We start from the raw sequence: 22,039 nt of genomic DNA on the forward strand, positions 1-22,039 counted from the left end.
AACTGACACTAAGAATGGCTGCTCTCCTTGGCTTCATCTCCAGACCCACGTGGCTTGTCTCTAGAGGGCTTAGCAATAGCAACACAACTCTCTATTGCCCCAAACCTCAACATTCACACATGTGCTATAACTGCCCCCAAGAATCCCCCTGCATCCCTTCACTTCCAATACTTTTTTACTTGGGTTTTGTGTTTTTTGGGTCACAGTGAAAATATTAGGTGGAAAGGTTTAAATGTATCCGATGACTTTAAACCCGACTTTGATACTCAAGTGGGCAAGAAAGCTGCTTGCAATTCTTCAGGGCTTGGACTTGAGCCATCAGTTGTTTAAAACTCTAAGCAGATGCAAGTTATAAAAAACATTTATTCACATATGAAGTCTGCATCCAGAGAAAACCATTTTCAGAGCTGAAATAATCTAACCAAAGAAGAATAGGCAGGATATAAAATCAAGCAGTGCCAAGGCACATGCTTACCGCGACCCAAAAGGAATCCAGCCATTTCATTCCTCCAGCAGGTGGCGATCCAGAGGCATCCTGAGAGAAGGGGCAGGCAGGAAGAACAGAGCACCACTAGGAGTCAGGAGTGTATCTGAGATCCTGTACTGCTACTAACCGTATAAAACCTCATGCACATAACTGTGGGTAAGTCACTTAATGTTACTCTTTGGGCCTCATCTAAGACCTTTATTTCTGTGAAGCTCTGATGATATATAATTTGATCAAACGGTGTATACAGATGGCCCGTAAGCACACGAAAAGATGCTCAGTATCATGACTCATTAGGGAAATGCAAATCAAAATCACTGTGAGACACCACTTTACACTACTAGGATGGTTAGAATCAAAGAGATGGAGAATAAAAAAGGCTGGCAAGGATGTGAAGAAATTGGAACCCTCATACGCTGCTGATGAAAATGTAAAATGGTGTAGCTTTGGGAAACAGTTTGGCAGCTCCTCAAAATATTAAGCATCTAGCAATTCTATTCCTAGATACCTAAGAGAAATAAAAATATATATCCGCACAAAAACTTGTGCATGAATGTTTGCAAAAGATTATTATATTAGCCCCAAAGTGAAAACCCAAATGTCCACTACCTGGTGAATGGATAAACATGATGTGGCATTACATATAAAGTAGTAGTATCCAGCAATGAAAATGAAGTCCTGATACGTGCTGCTACAAGGATGGACCTTGAAAATATTATTCTAAGTGAAAGAAGCCAATCATGATGGGCACACATATATATGGCTCCATGTGTGTGATATGTCAAGTAGGCAAATCTGTAGCGATAAAGAGTAGGGCCTGGGGGTGAGGGCAGGAATGAGGAATAATTGCTAATGGGTACAAGATTTCTTTTAGGGATAATGAAAACATCTGAAATTAGATTGTAGTGGTGATCGCAAAACTCTGTGACTACACTAAAAATCGCTGAACTGTGTGCCTTACCTGGTTGGATTTTATGGTATGTGAATCAAGCTATTAAAAATAGTGTACAGGGCTGGGCGCGGTGGCTCATGCCTGTAATCCCAGCAATTTGGGAGGCCGAGGCGGGTGGATCACTTAAGGCCAGGAGTTCAAGACCAGCCTCGCCGACATGGTAAAACCCTGTCTCAAAATACAAAAATTAGCTGGGCATGGTGGCACACCATCTGTAATCTCAGCTACTCAGGAGGCTGAGGCACGAGAATTGCTTGAACCCAGGAGGTGAAGGCTGCAGTGAGCTGAGATAGCGTCACTGCACTCCAATCTGGGTGATGGAGTGAGACTCTGTAAAAAAAAAAGTGTACAGATATTCACCAGTCATTCATTCATTCATCATTTACTTGCTGTCTACTCTGTGCCAGGAGCTGGGCACACTGAGAATAATGAGACAAACTCCCTCACCATGACAGGCTTGTGATCTTTTAGGGACAACACATAGACATAATGTGGTAAGTGTCAAGGAAGAGCCTCGCCCAGGTATTCTGGGAAGACCAGGGCACTCAAGTCAGCCAGGAAATGTAGTAAAAGGCATAGAACGGACCGAGGGACAAACACTGTGCTCGGGAGGAGAGATGCAGAATGACAAAACCCATCGCTAGTCTCCAGGAGATGAAAAGGGTTGAGAGAGAGCACCAGTGCAGGGCCGAGTGTCATCCATACAACGAGAAATTACAAAGTGCTCTGGCAATTCAGAAGAGGGAGTTATAATGAGTGTTATTCTTCTGAACGTTCAGAGAGAAATTAGACATAATTTGGTCCTTCAAGACGTAACAATTCCCCTTTAGAACCCAAAATTCAGGGTGCACAGTGTAAAAACTGCTGCTATCATCAAAATGTGTCCCTCATTTTGCACTAATAACCTATCATATTTTAACCAAACTCTGAAAAGGCAGAATATTAAATTCAATTGCTAAAGAAATATCAGTTGATTTCTATTGATTAGAGCAACTTGATTATCGAGTTTGTAGAATTAAAAATAATTGCTTATGCTTTTGTGGTACTGACATAATTAAACTGAACAGCACAAAAATAATGCTCAAACCATGACAAAGCAACTTTAAGTTTGGGGCAAAATATAGACAGCTGATGTATGGATGAGCTAAACTCCCACCTTACAATCACCACTTTGTAGCCCATAGTTACACGTGGGGAATAAGGAACAGAAGGGGCCAGGTGTGATAGCTCAAGCCTGTAATCCCAGCACTTGGGGAGGCCAAGGCAGGCGGATCACCTGAGCTCAAGAGTCCAGCCTGGGCAACATGGTAAAACCCCATCTTTACAAAAAATACAAAAATTAGCCGGGCATGGTGGTGCACTCCTATAATCCCAGCTACTCAGGAGGCTGAGGCAGGAGAATCGCTTGAGCCTGGGAGGCAGAAGTTGCAGTGAGCTGAGATCGCACCACTGCACTCCAGCCTGGGTGACAGAGCGAAACTCTTTATCAATGAAAGAAAGGAAAAGGAAGAAAGAAGAGAGAGAGAAAGGAAGGAAGGAAGGAAGGAAGGAAGGAAGGAAGGAAGGAAGGAAGGGAGGAAGGGAGGAAGGGAAGGAGGGAGGGAAGGAGGGAGGGAGGGAGGAAGGGAGGGAGGGAGGGAGGGAGGGGAAGGAAGGAAGGAAGGAAGGAAGGAAGGAAAGAAAGAGAAGAAAGAGAGAGAGAAAGAAAGAAAGAAGAAAGAAAAAGAGAGAAAGAAAGAAGAAGGAAGAGAGGACCTGCTGTGGTGGTTGGGAGGGGACTCCCTCATGGAGATGGAGAAGGAGCGGGCAGAATATTGGCACTCAGAGCTCTTGTCATAGCATAAGTCAGAGGGCCCCAGAGCAACCTGATGACAGCTAAGGGCAGGTCCCTCTTCCTGCTGTGACCCAGGGCACCGTCCTTATTCAGGCTGACCTGGATCTGCAGCCTATGTGTGCTCTCTAGACCCACCTTGACTCTTGGTTTGGGGAAGGCTTTCTCCTCCAAGGCTCTGGTTTGTCCCCAGTTTGTGCCACTGAGTTTTGGTCCCCTTCAACTCTGCCTCAAGGCTAGAATTTATGCCCCAGGGGGTGGGGGTGGGGAGGGTGTCCTCAGCCTGCTGTTTACCTCAGCCCCCATTTACATCCTCTGCAGAGCCAAACCTCCTTTCTGTGTTAGTTCATTCTTTCCAAGCTCCATGTGTGGCAGAAGGGTCCGGAATGGGATCAAGAGAGGCTGGCTAGGTTCTCAGCTCCATGATGGGCAAAGCCGTTAGTATGGAGCTTGGCTTCCTCACTTGTCCAGCTTCGTCTGGAGTCAGACCTGGGTTAAATGCCTGCTGTGTGACCTGGCGTGTTAGCCAAAGTTGCTCAACCTTCATCTCCCCATTTGTAAAATGGGGGAAAGAATACCAACCTTGCCGGGTGCTGTGGGCATCAGAGATCATTACTCATAGCGCCCAGCACCGCGCAGACATTCATTAGCCAGCAATTGTTATCTATGATTGTCCTCAAACTCCCTTCCTGTTCTGAGAGAGATGCTGGGTCACAGGGCTCCCATTCTTCGGGCTGGCATTTCAGTTCCATCTGGAAGATGAGTAGAGGCAGCCCTGAGGAACCTGCCCAGGGGCTCAGAGGCACGGATGATGGCCAGATGTCACTCCTCCATTCCCATTCTTGGACCCTGGCCTGGGGTAGCTCGGCCTCCACCTTCTGTCTTCTCTGCGCAGCACTCACGGCCCTTCATGTTTGCATGTGTGCCTTCTGCTCCCTCTGCCTACATGAAGCCGAATGGAGGGTGCGCTTTGGGTCCTCCTCCCAGTGCAAACCTTCACCTGTGAGACAGACTGCAAAGGGCCGAGGGTAATCTGCAGCTTGGTGACGTGAACCACCAGTCTCATTCTCTAAGCTGAGGCCCTAACCTTTTGTTGTCATGGGCTCCACCAAGAAGCTGAGGATGAATGCTCAGAAATCTCCACTCTAACCAAGTTCTACACAAATATCCACTGAGATTTTGCATAGATTCTCCAGGGGCCCATGACCACAAGTTCAGACGCCTGAACTCTGGTCCCTCCTCGTGTGTGTGTGGCAGCCTCTTGCAGGGGCTTGGTGCTCACCTGCTCTCTGGAAGATTAACAAAGTCAGGGTGTTGGTTTTTCCAAGGGCTGAGTCACTGCGGTTGGAAGTAGTGAGGGTGACCGGTACGACCCTCCTATCAGGTAGGGAGGACTGAGGGTCCTCAGCCACCCAAGAGGCTCCTGAAGAGGGCGCCCTAAGGTGCCGGCATGCTGGACATCATCATTTATTAGGAGAATCTGACCAAATATGTCATTATATTACATGTCAGAACATTATACTCAGCACATTCTCGGCAAAAGCGTTCACTTCTTTAAGACTATTTTCCTCACACTACTGAGCTCTCAAGCAAGTTGAGTTTGCCATTGATACTGTTTGCTGGATGATAATTAAGGATGACTTACTACATTGTTCCCCAAACCTAGTGAGCCATCAGAACCACCTGGGAAGCTGATACAGACTATTCAGCCCCATGCCAAACTTATTGAACTTGGATCTTCTTTGGAGAGACCCAAAAAACTGTATTTTTAAAATAAGTGTCATCAGTGAACCTAATGATTAGCTAAGATTAGGAAACAAGGACTCAACATTGAGTAACATTTAACTTTCCTAAAGAAGGTTTTTTTGTTGTTGTTTTTTTGGGTTTTTTTTTTGGCTGTCACCCAGGCTGGAGTACAGTGGCACGATCATGACTCGTTGCAAGCTCAAGTCCAACCTCCTGGGCTCAAGTGATCCTCCCACCTCAGCCTCTCAAGCAGCTGGGACTACAGGCACACACCACCATGTCCGGCTAATTTTTTTTTTTTTTTTTTTTGAGACGGAGTTTTGCTCTTGTTGCCCAAGCTGGAGTGCAATGGTGCCATCTAGGCTCACTGCAACCTCCGCCTTCCAGGTACAAACGATTCTCCTGTCTCAGCCTCGCAATTAGCTCAGATTACAGGCATGCACCACCACACCTGGCTAATTTTTTGTATTTAGTAGAGACGGGGTTTCACCATGTTAGGCAGGCTGGTTTCAAACTCCTGACCTGAGGTGATCCACCCGCCTCAGCCTCCCAAAATGCTGGGATTACAGGGTGGCACCTGGCTGGCTACTTTTTTTTTTTTTTTTTAATTTTGTAGAGACAGGTCTTCCTATGTTGCCCAGGTTGGTCTCAAACTCCTGGGCTCAAGTGGTCCTCCAGCCTTGGCCTCCCAAAGTGCTGGGATGACAGGCATGAGCCACCAAGTCTGGCCTAATAAAATTGTTTGAGAAATCAAATAATTGATGTTATATCCCCAAAGTTTTTAAAATATATTTATTAGTTTGATCACTGTTCTCTGACAATTTAAGGCAGCTTTGAGAGGTACATGAAGCACAGTAAGTATTTTTTTTTTTTTAACTGAAGCTAAAGAAATGAGGCAAAGTAGATTGAAATAGGCATTAAACTAAAACTGCCTGGTAACCTCACACATCAAGTTTCATTGGAGCAATCCCACTCTTTTATATTTCTGTCTCACTCCCCCTCTCTTTTTCCATTAAGTGGTTTTGAGGTCCTCTCAGGTGAGGCCATTTCATCAAACTAGCCTTTATAACAAAGTACTTTAAGAGGACCAGGGTGAAGCTGGTCACTCCGTTTTTAAGGTCAGTGATCACAGCAGCCCTGACCCTTATAGTCTAGTGTGGAGGTGGTGGGTGGAGTGGGGGAGGCAGATAGTAAACAAATCACCATAAAAATAAATGAGACAACATCAGGGTGTGTTTAGGACCGAGACAAAAATGCAGAAGGGTGCTGGGCTGGAGAGTGCCCGGGGCGCCCTGGGATCAGATGGTCAGAGAAGGCCTCTGAGGAGATAGCTTCTGTGTGGAGCCCTGCAGGGCATGGGGCCCAGCTGGGTGACCCTCGGGGCAGAGCATTTTAGTCAGAGGGAAGCTAGCGCAAGGGCCGAAAGGCAGGGTTGTGTTTGGGGTATGGGAGGAAGAGTAAGAAAATCTGTGAGTTGGCAACTAATGGCCTTTTTCCCCAGCTGGGTAAAAAGTATTATCAAAAACCCAATGTATCTGGAATACTGTAGCGAGTGCTACTGTCACATCCCAGGCCACCACCTATGGATTTTTGTTTGTCCTTGAGAGCGACCTGGTGAGGTCTTTGCCCTTCCTCCTCCCTCTGTACTTTTCCCCGATGGGTGCTCCTCTTTGATGGCATCTCCAAAGCTTCACCTCATCACCTTTTCTTAGTCCTTTTCCTCTTGCTGCCATAGTACAAAAGCCTATACCACTGAGCAGAATGCCACCTCCTCCAGGAAGCCTTTCTCAGTGCTAGGCAGCATGAACCAGCAGGAAGCGTCTTTGCTGCAGTCTCCCACAGCACTCTGCGAGTATTTCTCCAGCAGCTCTTGCTTCTCTCTACCCTGGACTGTATGGCATGTCTTGCAAACACCTCTCATCCCAGTACCTCAGGCAGCCTCAGGAATGGGATCTGGGCTTTATTCTTCACTGTGTCCCACCTACGCTGGGTCCGCGTGGACATCTGCAAATTATAGGGCTTATTGGCTGTTCACAGCCAGTTCCTGAAGCCAGTGTCATGGAGCAGCTGAGCTTTGCTCATCCTGGGTTAGGTGCTTGGGAGGGATGAGAAGGACAAGGCACAGCTGTTGCTCTTAAGAAGCTTAGAAATCTCTGGTGGTGGGGGCGGGCAGGCAGGCAAGGCTAGCACGCTTACAGTACCAGTGTGGGGCCGTGGTCGCCAGACTGAGGCAGGAGGGGCACACCACAGAGCACTTGACGGCCACGGGGACCCAGCAGGAAGAAAGCATAAGAAATTCTATTTTGTTGTATTAGTGATCTGAAAAATTAGAAATAAAAATTGTTTTACCATTTTTGCCATCTGGATGGTCCTTAGCACCTCTCTGTCCATTGTGAGCCAGCCATGGTCTAACATCTTTCATCCCCAAGGAGACGTGGCATTCGTAATGCTGAGGCCTCGAGGATGGCATCCTTACTTGTGCACTCACCTGCAGTGAGTCACCTCACACTACAGTTTACGTGCTACAGGATGTTATGGACATGACTAATTTTATAAAGACAGGACTTTAAGAAATTTTTTTAAACTTTTTTCTTTCCCATTAACTTTTACAGAAGTCACAAGATCTTTATAGCAGAATCTTTACATTATTTTGTAAATGAAATGGTGGGGGTAGGGGTGGCCATGACAATCTTTTGTACCACATAAAGGTTTTTGGATTGCTCATGACAGTGTATAAATGAATTGTTGGACTTAAAGATGAATTATGCACTTTCTTTGAAAAACAATTTTTAAAAACCTTGATTGTCCTAAATTTGCTGACCTTTCCTATAGGAAGTGGTTCACTAGTATGCTACTATAAGTATTTTTAAAATTAGTACTTTCAAGATATGGGTGATTTTATTTATTTATTTATTTATTTATTTATTTATTTATTTATTTATTTTTGAGACAGACTTGTGCTCTTGTCGCCCAGGCTGGAGTGCAGTGGCAGATCTCGGCTCACTGCAACCTCTGCCTTCCGGGTTCAAGTGATTCTTCTGCCTCAGCCTCCCGAGTAGCTGAGATTACAGGCATGCGCCACAACGCCCAGCTAACTTTGTATTTTTAGTAGAGATGGAGTTTCTTCATGTTGATCAGGCTGGTCTTGAACTCGTGACCTCAAGTGATCCACCCACCTCAGCCTCCCAAAGTGCTGGGATTACAGGCATGAGCCACCATGCCTGGTCAGGTGATGTTTTTTAACAAGAGAAAGAAGTGCCCTTACAACATCTGTGACTGCTGCTAGAAAGAGAATATATAGGCATCTCAAAATGTTGCATCATGATGTGATTTGTGGCCAAAAATTATATTAGGTATTATTTATTTTAAAGCTCTCACATCTGCACACAAAAGGATAATAAAAAAAGACTGAACTGTACACACATAAATTTCACAACTTAAATGAAATGGATTTATTCCTTGAAAAGCACAAACCACTGAAACACACCAAATAGGAAATAGATAATCTGAATAGCCCTATAACTATTAAGGAAATTAAATTACTAACTAAAAACCTTCCAAAAAAAGAAGTCTCCAATCCCAGGTGATCTCCCCAGAGAATTCTATCAAATGTTCAAAAAAGAAGTAACACCAAGTTCTACTCAATGTCTTTCAGAAAATCGCAGTCTCTTTCAGAGGTAACACTTCTCAATTCATTTTATGATACACAAACATTTTATGATACAATTCATTATGATACACAAACCAGAGACAGTATGAAAAAATAAATCCAAAGATCAATATCCCTCATTAGTGTAGATACAAAAATCCTCAGCAAAATATTAGCAAATATAATTCAGCAATATATAAAAAGAATTATACACTATAATCAAGAACAGTGTATTTCAGGATGCAGGGCTGGTCCAATCTAAGACCCAGACTAAGGCAAGGATGTCTATTCTCTTAAGTCTTATACAGTATAGTAGAGTTGAAGTTCTAGCTTGTACAATAAGGCAAGAAAACGCAAACAGATCAGAAAGGAAGGAAGGAAGGAAGGATGGAAGGAAGGAAGGAAGATAAAAAACCTATCCCTATTTGCAAGTGCTATGATTGTCTATGTAGGAAATTGAAAAAAAATATACAAAAAGTTTCTAAAACTAATAAGTTCAGCAAAGTCATAGGATACAAGATAGACATATAAAAGTCAAGTGTGGGCCGGGCGCGGTGGCTCACGCCTGTAATCCCAGCACTTTGGGAGGCCAAGGCGGGCGGATCACAAGGTCAGGAGATCGAGACCATGGTGAAACCCCGTCTCTACTAAAAATACAAAAAATTAGCCGGGCGCGGTTGTGGGCGCCTGTAGTCCCAGCTACTCGGGAGGCTGAGGCAGGAGAATGGCGTGAACCCGGGAGGCGGAGCTTGCAGTGAGCCGAGATCGCGCCACTGCACTCCAGCCTGGGCAACAGAGCGAGACTCCGTCTCAAAAAAAAAAAAAAAAAAAAAAAAAAAGTCAAGTGTGTTTCTATATATTGGCAATGAATACATGGATACTAAAATTAAAAATATGATACCATTTACAATTGCCAAAAAAAGAAAAAGAAAAAGTACTTTGGTCCAAATCTAACAAAACATGTACATGATTTGTATGCTGAAAACTACAAAATACTAATGATGAAAGGTCTAAATGAATGGAAAGACATGCCATATTTATAGATTAGAAGACTTGGCTGGGCAGCGGTAATCCTGTAATCTCAGTACTTTGGGAGGCTGAGGCTGGAGGATCACTCGAGCCCAGGAGTTCAAGACCAGCCTGGACAACATACAGAGACCTCCATCTCTACAAAAAATATATATATTTTAAATTAGCTGGGCATGGTGGCATGTGCCTGTATTCCCAGCTGCTCTGGAGGCTGAGGTAGGAGGATTCCTTGAGCCTGGGAGGTCAAGGCTGCAGTGAGCGGTGATTGTGCCACTGCACTCCAGCCTGGGCAACAGAACAAGTCCTTGCCTCAAAAAATAAAATAAAATAACGTAAAAAATAGAATAGAAGACTCAACATAGCAGAGATGACAATTCCAAAATTGATATATAAGATTAATGCAATTCCTATCAAAATCCCAGCAAGATTGTTTATATATCTAGACAAGATTATTCTAAAATTAACATAGTCGGGAGGCCAAGGTGGGAGAATCATTTGAAGCCAGGAGTTTGAGACCAGCTTGGGCAACTTTGTAAGACCCCCATCTCTACAAATTTTTTTTTTAAAACTTAGCCTACCATGTTGGCACATGCCTGCAGTCCCAGCTCCTCAGGAGGCTGAGGGAGGAGAATCACTGAGCCTGAGTGTTTGAGGCTGCACTGAGCTATAATCATGAAGCTGTACTCCAGCCTGAGTAACAGAGCAAGATGCCATCTTAAAAGAAAAATTAAAATTATATAGAAAAGCAAACAAAACTGAAAAAGGTAAAACTATTGGAAAATAAAAATAAAGTAAAAGTAATCACTCTACCCAATTTTGAGACTCATAACTATAGTAATCGAGACTGTGGTTTTGGTGAAGGGATGGTCACAGAGATTAATGGAACAGAATAGACAACTGAAAAACAGACCTACACAGATATGTCCAACTGATTTTTAGAAAGGTGTAAAAGCTCTTCAATAGAAGGATAGGCTTTTCAACAAGTGGTGCTGGGACAACTGGATAAACACAGCTATCAACAAAAAGCAAACAAATCTCTACCTGGAACTCATATCTCATACAAAATTTAACTTAAAATCAATCACAGACTTAAATGTAAAGTGTAATTGTTCAGGAAAAAAATAGAAGAATATATTCAGGATCCATGACTAGGCGAAGAGTTCTTAGACTTGACATTTAAAACACAACCCATACAAGGAAAAACTGATTAATTGGACTTTATCAATATGAAACAGTGCCCTGTGAAAGACTGCTGTGTGTTGAAACGGTACCTTGCTTCTCAGAATAATAAAATACCTTCTAAAATGAATGTTGATAAAGTACTGTAGAGCAGTGGATCTTTTAAGTACCCATTTTGCAGACCAACCCTTAGCGTAGTGTCCAACACCCAGCAGGCACTCCACAAAATGTCAATCGAACCGAATGGCTTGTCTCCACCATACGCTGAAGGTTCTCTGTAGCCGAATGAAGGGTGAGAGGACCTAAGGAAGAACATACAATGAAAGCTACAGGTACATGCCTTTTACATTTTCTCTCCTCCTTTTCCTCCTCTTTCTCCTCTCCCTTTATCTTCACCTTTCTCCCATTCCTCCTTCCCTCATCACACCTCAGAAGATCACGGAGCATGGGAGTTTGAAGTAAGGAGCACAGGAAATGAAGATTGAAATGTGCATGTATGCTCAGCTCACAGCCACCAGATGGCAGGAGGAGATCAGGAAATTCAGGCAAAGCCCTTCTGCTCCACCTTAAAGAAACCACAACCTGCCAGCACCTGGCCAGCTTGCTTTTCTGGTTAAGGGATTATGTACAGACACAGTTTTTTGCTTTTGCAGAACTCCCTGTAAAGCAATACCAGGTGCTGGCCAAAGCAAGTAGATGCTGTGTAGTCTGATAGTGAAGGTACCTGTAGGAAGGGACACTGTGTTTCTGCTTCTCCTTCCCTCTGCCTTTTCTTTCTGCATCTGCAAAATAGGGGTTCTGGTTGTGACCTGCCTCACTGTGATCAGGCCGCTGAGAGAGAAAATGAGTAAAGTGCCCTGGGTGCCACAGATGACAGATGTTTTTCTAGGAAGAATGGCATCAGTGCACCATGTGTGTCTGACCACCACCCCCCACAAGGAACACACGAAATGCCCTGGTACTGTGGGGGCTGTGAACCTTGGGGTGATTTCTAAACATGCTTCCAATCCTGATGTCATTCTCTAGCTAAGTAAGACAATGACACCCACTGAGTTACACTCACCAGAAAAAGTTGCCCCATGACAGGTACCAGAGGCAATGGAGAAGGAGATTTTCTTGGTAAGAATGGTTCTGGGAGGGGCAGATTTGGAGCCAGGAGCTGTAGGTGAGATTTCAGCCTTGCTCTAACCAAGCCTGACCCTCCAGCCTCACTCTCCCACCTGCAAATGAGAGTGATGCCTGTGCCTTAGCAGAGATGATGTGGAAGCATTCATTCTGGCCTGAATAGACTTGGTAAGTATATCATGTGTGGAAGTTAGAGATGTTTCCTCCTCATCCTTCATGTTGAATTCCACCCTTTTCTGAGGATGTCTGAGTGTCTCCACTAAGAAGAGGTGGAGTCCACAGGCTGAGAGGTGCCTCACTGTACTAGAGGCATGCCACGTGGGCGCTGTGTCAGGCCGGCAGGTTGACCAGTTTTGGCTTCTTTCTCCTTCCAGTGGGTTACTTCATCCTGTTTTACACATATCATGGTTATTTCTTGGCATACTAAGCTGTGAGATGAGCAATGTAACTGGGGTCAATGTATGTTTTCATTTTAATCGGGAAATTCTTAAGACTTCACCAAAGGTCTTTCTGTTCCCATACTGTCCCTCCAAATGTCTCACACATGGCAGATAGGAGGTAAGAATGATAATAATTAAAAAATGGTAGGAGATGCTACAGTTACTATGATGAAAGCCCTTGGAGCAGGCGGCGGAGTGCTCAGGCCTCAAATGGGAGTCAAGGGATCTGGTTCTCCAGGTGCAGTCAGGGACAGCCTCAGACCGGCTTTTGGGAAAACCAGAAAGCCTGACCTGAAAGCAAGCCCTTCTTCAATGGCAATGTTTCCTGGAATGGGCACTTGGAGACAGTTTGGTGGTTCAAAGGAGAGGAACCTAAGGAACAGAATGAAAGTGAAGGCATGTCATTGGTACAAAACAACTTTGCAACAAGGGAGGCACTGGTGGAGGCACCTTCTAGAAGTATACTGGAAGCCTGAAGAAGGCTACAGTCCAATGCACAGCCCAGCTGCTGGCTCGCCGCACAACTTGCTGGCCCCCGCCATGTGGCTGAATGCACACAGGGGTACCCTGACACTGGCCATTTTGCAAGGATCCAGGGGACAACGGCAGCTGGCAGCAGCAGGAGTGGGGATCCCACAGCAAGGGGATTAATGATGATCCACAGGGACCCCTGTGGAGAGATGTCAAACAGCATCTGCAGATGATTCTAGCAAGTACGACAGTAACCAGGGGTATTAGGAGTATTGGGATAACATGTGGCTCAGGTTGCAGAGTGGACCAATCCACCCTAGTTAATTGCAGGGTTCACTAAGGCAAAACAATGGTAGCACTGAGGCCTTCCTGGACAAGACCCAGTTTCACCTCCCAAGATTGTTCTGAAACATCATCCCTTCAGGAGAAAGATGCTCCAACCTTGCATCTCATCCCTAAGGTGAATCCCTTTTCAGTAACTATTCAATTTTTTTAAACTATGCAAGATTAGAATAGGGTGATGATGGTGGTTATCAAACTCAGAATAAATATTAAGCTTTATTATATAGCTCATCTCCTTTTTAAAAGGGATATTTTTCCCCAATAGAAATCTTTCCTGTGACAACAGTTATAGGTCAAGGAAAGCAGAACCACAAAGACATTAAGCCCATTCTTTATTAGGGCAGAATTTCCTTGCTGATGCAAAAGTGCTGGCATTTTTTCCTTAGCCTCATCCCCAAAGAAAAGGAAGCCAGGGGTATGGGCATAGGCTAATCAGCAGTCAGGAAAAAAAAAGAGCCATTGCTAGTTTTGCCCAACTTTCGTGCACAGGATAGCCCTTTTTAATGTCAGATGGCTTCAAGGCCTCTCCCATGATTACTATTACCCATTGATTGAGAAAAATTCTAATGATAAATATTTATAAGGCATACAAATACCATTCAAAAATAGTAGCACATGGTTGCATGAGGTACAGTTTCTCAATCTCAGGCAATGTTTGGAGGCCACTGGCAGAGCTGTTGTAACAGCTCCAGGAAACCCAGAAGGCAAAAAGGCTAAGACACATCCCTTCCTGAAGAACACCACCATCTAGTTTTTAAAGAATGGGCCTCTATAGGGCTTAGCTTCACAGCCTTGACATTAGCACTGCGCGGGGCAGACAGGGACCTGGCACTTGACAGAATGCCTTCCCCTCAGGGTCCCTCTGGAAGTGTTCACTGCTAAATAACTGAGGACTACTGAGGAGAGGGGAGGGGAAGAAATGGGAGGCAGTTACCATAATAAAAACGGCAGCCTGATAGGCCAGCAGCTGCTGCAATGAGCCCCCAACCCCCTACGCTAGGGGAGCCAGACCCGACAAAAGCAAGATGATGGGCCCATTCTTACTTTACCTTAGGACTCCTGACATTTGCATAGCCTGCTACGTAGAGAGCTGAGGACAGTTCACCCCTCTGCACCCCCACACCACATCAGGGTAAAGGCCAGACCACCTGTGGTCAGATGCCATCTCAGGACCCCAGAACCTCAAACAGGAGAGGAGCAGGTGGCTGTGAGTGGTTCCGTGGCTGAGGTCTTCCTTCAGAACCTCTCCAAGGCCCAGCTGGCTAGAGAGATGCAAGCCTTGTGAGATAGGAACTTAGCCTGAAGCCATCGACTGGGCTCTATTACAGTGTAATTCCAGCACTTTGAAAAACAGATTTCGCTTCTCTACCTAGAAATTAGTCCTCTTATCTTGGATACCTTAGAGGGAAATGGTAAAGAAAAAAATTAATCAGTGACCTGATCCTCCAAGCCCAGCCAGTGATCAGATTTTGGTTGGGGATGAGGGCAGTTTGTTTCCCACCCGCTGCCCTCCAGAAAGAGCTCTAGAAGTCCAAGGCTTCTTTTTGGGAGGGCAAGGGTTGCCATGTGAGTGTTAGAAGGTACCCTGGCTAAGCACAGAAGAACACAAGAAAAATTTTACATCTTATGCTCAAGTGAGGGGTAAAGTGGTAACTATAGGAAGGAAAAAGCTAATTGGGGCAGATTATAATAAATCACAGATCACCAGGAAGTTTGGACCCACAGCTGGATGCAGGTGAAGAAAATGAGATCTTCCCAAAGAACATCTCTGAAACACTCTGACAAAAACTAACAAGAACCAGTTGCCTTATGGCAATGCCAATTCAGCAGAAATGAAGATCTCCCAGAGCAGTAGATTTTCTATGATTAGAAGTCAAATGAGTCCAATAACCTAATTATAGTATTTTTCTCTCCTCTTTCGCACTCAGGAGCACTTGGCATCCTTTATCAGGGCCATGATTACATTAGGTACCTGCAAAAAGCTTCGATAAAAATAATCTGATTTTCTATAGCTCTGATGATTTGCTGATTTGGTAAAAGGTCAGAGCCTGCTACCAATGGCACCCTCTGTGGTCAGGGACTGTGGCTTAACTACCAACTGTTTCTTGTGCCCAGTGATATAATAGATATGGGAAGAGTCCAAGGATTAAACCTTCCTTCCTCCCTCCCTCCCTTCCTTCATTCTACATTTATTGAGTGCCTGCTATGTGCTGAGTATACAAAGACCAGTTAGACACAATGCCTGGCCCCAATAAGCTTCCAGTCTAGTGAGAAAACAGCCCTTGCTAAAAAATCAGCTAAGTTCAAAGGTCAGAAATAGCTAAACCATGAAGAAGCAGTGAACATCCACAAACACGTAAACAAGGGAAAACACAACAGCTTTGTGGAATGTTACCTGTCAGTGATACGGGCCAGAAGTGTTGCTTGTAAACTGGCGCATACAGAAGGTGCTGGGTAAATGCTTGTTGAAGAAATCCATTAACATAGTCACAGAAGCGCACTAGAAAGTGTGTCTGAGATTCTCTAGTTCAGCACTTTCATTTATAAAAGAGGAAATTGAAACTCAGGAAGGTCAAATGTGTTGGGTGAGCCAAGGATGAAGCAGGGTAAAGCAGCCACATCTCCTGGTTCCTGTGCCCTTTCTTCCACATTGATTCCTGACCTGGGCAACCTGGGCAACCTGGGCCTTCAACATGTGCTTTTCTGAAAAGGGACTAGGAGACAGACTTTACCCTCTAGTAGCTCAGAGTAAGAGAGGAAAGATCCCACTGCAAAAGGACTTATAGAAGTAAATGAGGCTGAGGCTGTGAGAGAAGGAAGTGGGCTTCTCATCATTCAACAAAACAGAATAAACAGTTAAAGGTGGCTGGGCGCGGTGGCTTACGCCTGTAATCCCAGCACTTTGGGAGGCTGAGGCAAGCAGGTCACCTGAGGTCAGGAGTTCGAGACCAGCCTGGCCAATATGGCAAAACCCCGTCTCTATTAAAAATACAAAAAATTAGCCAGCGTGGTGGCACACGCCTGTAATTCTAGCTACTTGGGAGGCTGAGGCAGGAAAATCGCTTGAACTCAGGAGGTGGAAGGTGCAGTGAGCCAAGATCATGCCACTGCCCTCCAGCCTGGGCTACAGAGCAAGACTCCATCTCAAAAAACAAAAAAACAAACAAGCAACAAAAAACAGTTAAAGGAGTATCTAAGAAAAATCATTTCTAACAGAAGAATTGTGATTCTACTGGGCTAGTGCAGCATGACCCTCCTGCAACGTTTCCTTGGATGGTAAACTTCGTTAGTTAAAGCAGAGCGTCTGTGAGGCCAGAGCCAGGGCCTGGTCCCCAGTGAGGGGCTCATGTGGCCAGCAGCAACTTGCCTCCAACCTGGCCAGCTGTCTTCCAGGTGAGAATGAGGGGAAGCGGGGTGCAGGGATGGAGACTGTAGCAGCGTGGGGAGAGTGCGGTCTTTACAGTCAGCCAGGCCTGGGTTCACATCTCAGCTCTGCCAGCACCTCAGCTGGAAAATCTCAGGCCTGTGGCCAGGCTTCAATCTCCTTATTTATATAATGGGGAGAAAATTATCTCCTTTATAGGGGTGATTTTATAATCCTTTATATTATGGTTTTTATGATGATTAAATATATATATCCAGAAGATTCTAGTATAGGTACTACTTCTTAGTAGGTATGCAATAAATCTTTGTTAAATCTAATTGTTTAAATCCATCATCACTAAAAGAAGAAAACACAAAAATTAAACAGTCCAACAATTCCAATGTGGCCAAGTAGATACTCACACGGTGCTGTGGAGAGTATAAACCCTACAGCCACTTTGGAGAACAATCTGGCCTTGAGTGATGTGGAAGATGCACAGGGCTATTACCCAGGCATTGTTCTATTAAGTATATACTAAACTCGGGCCAGGCATGGTGGCTCACACTTGTAATCTCAGCACTTTGAGAGACTGAGGCATGAGGATCACTTGGAGCCAGGAGTTCGAGACCAGCCTGGGCAACATATTGAGGCTCCATCTCTACAAAATTAAAAATAAATAAATAAATAAAAGCATATAGTAAGCTCATGCACATGTGCCCAGGAATGTTTAGAACAACAATGTTTGCAATTGCCCTAAACTGGAAATAACCCAATTAGCCATCAACATTAGAATAGATCGACAAAGTAACTATTATAGATTAGAGATAGAAAACTATTCCTATAATGAACTATCATATGGCCATGAAAATGAATGAACTACAGCAACACACAGCAACATAGGTGAATCTCACAACATAATATTGAGAAGCATCAGCAAGACACAAAAGAACATATGCAGTGTGATCCCATTCATATGAAGATCAAAAACAGGAAAAAAATGAGATTACAGTGTTTAGGGATGCAAACACAGCAAGCTATAAAGAAAAGCAAAGAAATGATTACCACAAAAGTTAGGAAAATCATTACTTTTAGGGAGAGAGAAGAGGGGTTTGTTGTTTAATTGGAAACAGGGTCTTGCTGTGTTGCCCAGGCTGGTGCAGTGGCACCATCACGGCTCACTGCAACCTTGAACTCTTGGGCTTAAGTGATACTCCTAACCTGGCCTCTCAAAGTGCTGGGATTACAGGTGTGAGCCACTGCACCGAGTTGAGAGGATGGTTTTGATGGGGAAGGGCACTCCAGGGATTTATAGGGGACTAGTAATGTTCTATTTCCTGATCTGGGTGATAGTTACACTTGGTTGTTCTCTTTATAATAATTCATTAAACTGTATTGTTAACATAAATGTTTTTCAGTTTTCTATATGTATGTTATATTTCTTTTCCTCTTTTTTTTTTTCTGAGACGGAGTCTTGCTCTTGTCATCCAGGCTGGAGTGTGGTGACGCAACCTCTGCCTCCCAGGTTCAAGCAATTCTCCCACCTCAGGCTCCTGGGTAGCTGGGATTACAGGTGCCCATCACCATGCCCAGCTAATTTTTGTATTTTTAGTAGAGACAGGGGTCACCATGTTGGCCAGGTTGGTCTTGAACTCCTGACCTCAAGTGATCCACCTACCTCGGCCTCCCAAAGTGCTGGGATTATAGGCATGAGCCACTGAGCCAGGCCTATATGCATATTTCTTGATAAAAAGTGAAAAAAAAATGTATGTACTGAAGAAGGAGACAGAAGTACCATCCTCATAGATGTGGGACAAGTAAAAAATACAGGTGTTTTATAAAATATGTGTTTCATTTTGGATAAGTTGAAAGATGCATGGTTAATAAACATTTTTTACATATGAGAGAATGAAGTAGCACTAGGTAGGATATTAAAGAGTTCTAGACAGAATTTTCCAAGCCATCTAACATTTTCATCTTCTGAGTATTTCTTGAATGCAGAAATTAAGCAACATGACATACGAATTTTGACCTGGTCTAATTCCAATATTAATGTACAATAATTGTGAAAAAGTGGAGAGGGACTAACTGAAAACATGTATAGACAAACTAGTTTTTATACTTTTGTGAAAGGAATGCAATTCTCATTGTTCACTTGGGGATCAATTAGTTTGACAATAATTTTTTTATAATATCGAGTTTATAAGAGGGAAATGGGTCAAGATGGCTGCCTCTTTTGGACTGGGCCGCATGGAATTCTTCTGCCAGGAGTTTTCTTCAGATCTGATTATTTAGCAAGTAAAGAAACCTGATTTTGCTACTTGACCCAGAGTTATCAGATCTGGGGGACTGCTGACAGTGGTTTCTGAGGCCACTGACATTTCCCGTAGCCCTATTCTGCTGCCCATCCACTGAAGAAAGGCGAGCCTGTGCAGGCCACAGCCTCTCTGGTTCCCAGGCTCCACATAGGTCACATGGACCCTACTGGTCATGGTTGTCATGACAACCCACTCCCTCTTCAACAAGACATTAATATTTTCATGGCACAAGTGAAAAGAAAGGGCCAAGCTCAAACCTCATCTTTTTACCAGATGGCAATATCCCCAGAAACTCCAAGAGGGGTTTCAGTTTCCACAGAGAATAGGAAGGCCTGGCCCAAAGGGACCAGATTTGGTCAAGTTCCCTAAATAAGACCGCAGGGATTGTGTTTGTTTATGGAATTACTCACTTGGCTTCATTATTTGTTTCCAAAATACAGATTTTATAAAAGTCATTTTAAGTGTAAAAAAAAAACCCCTTCAGATTATACATCTGAGAAGTGAAGTTGCAAAAGGACTCTTGATACTGTGTGAATGTGTGAGGTTCAGATGTTATGCTTTCATAAAATAACTTGTGTTTGAAGGCCTGGAGACTTCCTCCTCACAGATGTCTCACTTAGTGATTTTGTCACCTATTTTGGTGGCTTCAGCTGTCTCTCCAGAAATGAGCACAAGGAGCCCCTAAGGAGACACAGATATGGGATATTAAAGGAATGTGAACTATGCCAGGGAGTGGGAAAGGAGTGGAGCAGAGCTGCTCTCTGAGGAAAGTGAATCTGACCTCCAGCCAAAACCATTTCTCTGGTGAAAACTCCAATGGTCTCAGGCCAGATGACTTGGACACCATCTCCTGGAGTGGGAAGACAAAGCCTCACAAGCTTGTCCCACTAACACCATTAGGACCCCTTCTCTGAGAGACCACTAAGTAGGGCTCAACCAGGACCTGAACTGAGAGAAAATTTCCTCCAACAAAGGAAAAATTTTCTTCTGAGACAGTTTAACCATCGCTAATGGGTAGCATTCAGACTCAAATACACTATCTGTATAGTGGCTGTGGTAGCTTGACTTGGTACTTTTCTTTCACTTTTTCTTTCTTTGTCTCCAGGTAAACAGAACCCAATACAGCTGGAGAAATGAGAGCAAAGGGTTCCCCATCTGTCCACGGGACTTGCCTTTCTCCCATACTCACACTCTTCCACGGGCGCCGCTGTCTTCTGACAGGGGCAGGAGAGGCCTTGCAAGGCTGAGGATTGTCGTTAGCTCCATTTCTGTTTCTTTGCTTCATTCTGTGCCCCTGCTATTAGTTGATGTTCTTGTTGACTCCCTACTGGGTTATTTACACTGTCAACCAGGGTCATTTACACTGTCCTAATATCAGGACCTACAGTATTTTCTACATCACTGGAGCCTTTGCCTTCCCCGGGCACTCTACGTGTGTCCTCACCTAGAGGTTTATAGGTTTATTATAAAGAATATTACAAAGGATACAGAAGAAGAGATATAGAGGGCAAGGTATAGGGGAAGGGGCTTGGAGGTTCCATGCCCTCCTGGGTACACCACCCTGAAGGAACCTCCTTCTGGTCAGCTTTCTGGTAGTTCCTTTACTTAGCAGTTTTTTATGCCAACATTTGCTGTCATGTGCGCACAGGCCTCATATCTTGCTAGCTTGAAAATTTTAGACTGATGTTTACATCAGAATTGCAAAATTTCCCAAACATTTTATTTTTCCTCTGCTGTCTTCCAGTTTCACAGGTTTACTCCATTTCTAGATATGGCTGTGGGAGGAACAATAATCAGATTTAATGTCCCTGGAGCCCCAAATCACATCCTTTGGGGGGCTTTAGTACCAGGTTATTCCAGGAAACTTTACACATAAGTGGACATGCCGAGCCAAACCAGGGAGATGCAATGTATTCTGCAGAGTAACGAATGGTTCCACATGGCCTTGCTTTCTTTGAAGTATCACATCAATTTTTTTTGGCGGGGGGGGCAGGGATGGAGTCTCGCTCTGTTGCCTAAGCTGGAGTGCAGTGGCGCAATCTTGGCTCACTGCATTCTCTGCCTCCCGGGTTCAAGCAATTCTCCTGCCTCAGCCTCCCAAGAAGCTGGGACTACAGGCGTCTGCCACCATGTCCGGCTAATTTTTGTTATTTTAAGTAGAGACGGGATTTCACTATGCTGGCCAGGCTGGTCTCGAACTCCTGACCTCATGATCCGCTCGCGTGGGCCTCCGAAAGTGCTGGGATGACAGGCATTAGCCACTGTGCCCGTCCCACATCAATGTTTTAAAGCAATTTGTATTTAAAGTTCCAATTACTAGGCATTGTATTTATTTATGTACTTATTTTTAAGAGTCTTGCTCCGTCGCCCAGGCTGGGGTGCAGTGGCATGACCTCAGCTCACTGCATCCTCTGCCTCCCAGTTTCAAGTGATTCTCCTGCCTCAGCCTCCCGAGTAGCTAGGATTACAGGCATGCACTACCAAGTCCTGCTACTTTTTGGATTTTTAGTAGAGATGAGGTTTCACCATGTTGGCCAGGCTGGTCTCGAACTCCTGGCCTCAAGTGAGCCTCCCGCCCCAGCCTCCCAGAGTGCTGGGATTATAGGCGTGAGCCACCGCGCCCAGCTGACATTTTAAATAGATTTTCTCACAAGTGGACATGGACACATGCTCACGTCACAAGTTTTTGCAAGATGAGAAACAGAGTAGATGGACCACTTACAAAGCTCAATGCCATTTGCTGGAGGCCAGTCAGCCAGAAGCATTGCATTAATTCTTACTTTGTCTTCCTTTCCTCTAGAAGAGATTGATTGGAATTTCCAACAGGAGTTTTTACATTTACATTTTAAAAATTTAGTCACAACTCTCATTCTTACTGCTGGGTTTCAAAGAAAAATTGAGTAGTTTGTTTCTAACTTCCTTCAATTGACAAATGATAACATATAAAGTGTTTAGCCTGATCCCTGTGTCTTCAAGGACATAATATCTAGTTGGGAAAAAAACAAAGAAGTATTTTGATTTCAAATCTACTCAGTTGTTTTTTATAGACTCTTGTTCCTTTCTTCTATTTTCAAACTTCCTTTTTATTTGTTTAAACCTATTAGATACA

At 44.3% G+C, this 22,039-nt stretch overlaps 2 long non-coding RNA genes across 2 annotated transcripts; one reads left to right on the forward strand and one right to left on the reverse strand.

The window, feature by feature from the left end:
* Nucleotides 1-532: 532 nt before the first annotated feature.
* LOC141410035 (uncharacterized) lies at nucleotides 533-20,080 on the forward strand. Its single transcript, XR_012433336.1, has 2 exons — nucleotides 533-643; nucleotides 20,036-20,080. It is a non-coding gene; the product is annotated as an uncharacterized lncRNA (long non-coding RNA).
* On the reverse strand, nucleotides 8,445-12,810 carry LOC135970511 (uncharacterized). The gene is made up of 2 exons (XR_010586191.2): nucleotides 11,937-12,810; nucleotides 8,445-11,175 (listed from the first exon to the last, which is right to left on the reverse strand). It is a non-coding gene; the product is annotated as an uncharacterized lncRNA (long non-coding RNA).
* Nucleotides 20,081-22,039: the final 1,959 nt, after the last annotated feature.

Source organism: Macaca fascicularis, chromosome 4, assembly GCF_037993035.2.
Source record: "Macaca fascicularis isolate 582-1 chromosome 4, T2T-MFA8v1.1".
Lineage (NCBI taxonomy): Eukaryota > Metazoa > Chordata > Mammalia > Primates > Cercopithecidae > Macaca > Macaca fascicularis.